A 2,315-nucleotide genomic window follows, 5' to 3' on the forward strand; every position below is an offset into this window, starting at 1 on the left:
CACCTCGGGGGGGGGGGGAGAATAGGACTGGTCATCTGTCTCTGAATCCTCCTCTGAGGAGCTATCCGTAACCAGCGAGATATGCGCTTCGTCAGATAGCATAGTGTGCTCTGAAGTCCTTGTTTTCACTCCAGAATTTGCCATCACCGTGTCAAATGGCTGATGCAGACGAAGATCAGTTGAATGTACTAACATTGTTGACAAATGTAATATGTAACGGAAAAAGGATGGCCTGATATAATTTACATATAAGATGACTGGCTAAGTAGGATGGCATTGCAAAATTCACATATATGATGCCTGGCTAAACAAGATGGTGTTGCATAATTCACATAAACGATGAATAAACTAAACAGATGGCATTCGCACAAAGGATGTCTAAACTAAGCAGATGACATATTTGATGTATAAAGTAAGCAATGCAAGACACCATATGCATGATATAACCAACATCAGCATGCCAAGTTAGAGCGAAGACCTCAGGGGGTAAATAGGAGTTGTCTTCTCCTTCTGAATCCCCCTCAGAACAGATATCTTCCTCTCGATTACAATCCGAAATGCGTGGAGTGGGGGCTGCCTTTGCGCCTACCATGGAGCAACGTCTGCATGAAATTTTATTGCCACGCAAGGCTCGTCTCTTTTGCTCTACATGTTCAGTTCCATTGTTTACAATAACTGTCATGCATAGGAATAAAACATAGTGAGATTATGTAAGGAGTGCATGCAGAAATCCAGAGTGATGGTAGCAACCTGTGGATAGACCCAAAACCAATAATAGCAGGCAGATAATGGCTTCAGTTAAAAAATACAGATAATGGCTTCTTTACTGTTTGTTTCCCACCCAACATGAAACTCATAGTAGACACCGGAGATTAACCAGATAGTAGATAGATACTATTGATAGCGGCCCCGATATGTACCCCACAACCATTTAAAAACTCAAGTTTGACCATTAGTTTGGAGCTGACTCAGAGTCTAATCGGTGAACAGGACGATAAAGTAGCATGTAATATTAAGCAACGCATAACGTAAGTAGACACGAAAGAGTGCGACCTCTCTTGCGGACCCGTGTAGTCCTCGAGGTCATCTGCTCGGTTGATGATGGTATTGCAGTTTTCATGGCTGCCAGCGGCGGGGAAGAAGATCTGAGGCGGCGAAAGACAGTCTGGAGGCCGGATCCCTGCTGTGCTGGACCCTTCTGTCGTTGGAGCAGCTGAGCTGGGGTGGACGACGGCGCAGCAGGAGCGGGACAAACCACGCAAGGTTTTCTTTGACAACTATCTGTAAGAGAAGTAATTCTATAAGGGCTTGTTTGAATTGGAGGATTCCAACAATGCAGGGATAGGAAATAGATAGGAATAGGATAGGAATGCACGTGCAAAACAGAGAATTTAAAAACACAGGATTTCTGCCAATCTGGGTTTTTGATTCACAACAATTGGAAGATCACATGATGCAAAGAAGCATGGTGAGATTAAGTCAAACCACAAGAAAATGTACGGTTGTAATGCTATTATGCTACTATCTCTTAGTCTTGTGCTTCATGAATAGGAATTTGAAAAGGAGGACAAGTGAAAATTAAAATTCCTATGTTTTTTCTTTCAAGGAGACACTAAAGGAACAAATCCGTGTGCTCAGTGGACAATATATATAACATGTAGAGTAAAAAAGAGATGCAACAAGTGTACAACCTCTTTGGCGAAGCCATGTCGATCTCAGCGTGATTGGGTTGGCCGGTGAGGATGCTCCGGCTGACTTTGCTGTCGGAGGAGGGGAAGAAGATCTTAGGCGTCTGGAGATGGAGCCCGAGGTACTGCTCCGCTGTGATGGAGGGTTTCGTCGTTGGAGCAGCTCCGGTGAGTTGTACGACGCCGAGGCTGAAGCAGGACAAGAGAGACAACGAACAACGTTAACCTGAGTGGAATTCTAATAGCATCTCCAATACATGACGTAAAATACATAACCACAAAGTGCTAGATGTAAAATACATCAGCCGCTCATCTCTGAACTTAACTGTCGAAACTGAACTTAACTGTCAAAACTGAATTTTGCTGTCGAAACTGAATTTTGCTATCGAAACTGAACGCACTAGCAAGGTGAGGCTACACGTCGGTCGACAGACTTTTTCATCTCTGGTCAGTTGATTTTGCAGCCGTTGGATACGAAATCAAGGGCATGCGGTTCATCTTCAACCTCCACCCCCCTGAGCCGCCAGCCACCACCGGCCAAACAGCAGCCCCCCGCCGCCCGCGGCCGGCGGTGCGCCGCCCCGCCCGCCCCGAAAACACTCCCCACCGCCGGTCCGCCGCCGCCCC

The sequence above is a fragment of the Triticum aestivum genome, chromosome 2D (genome assembly GCF_018294505.1).
Source record: "Triticum aestivum cultivar Chinese Spring chromosome 2D, IWGSC CS RefSeq v2.1, whole genome shotgun sequence".
NCBI lineage: Eukaryota > Viridiplantae > Streptophyta > Magnoliopsida > Poales > Poaceae > Triticum > Triticum aestivum.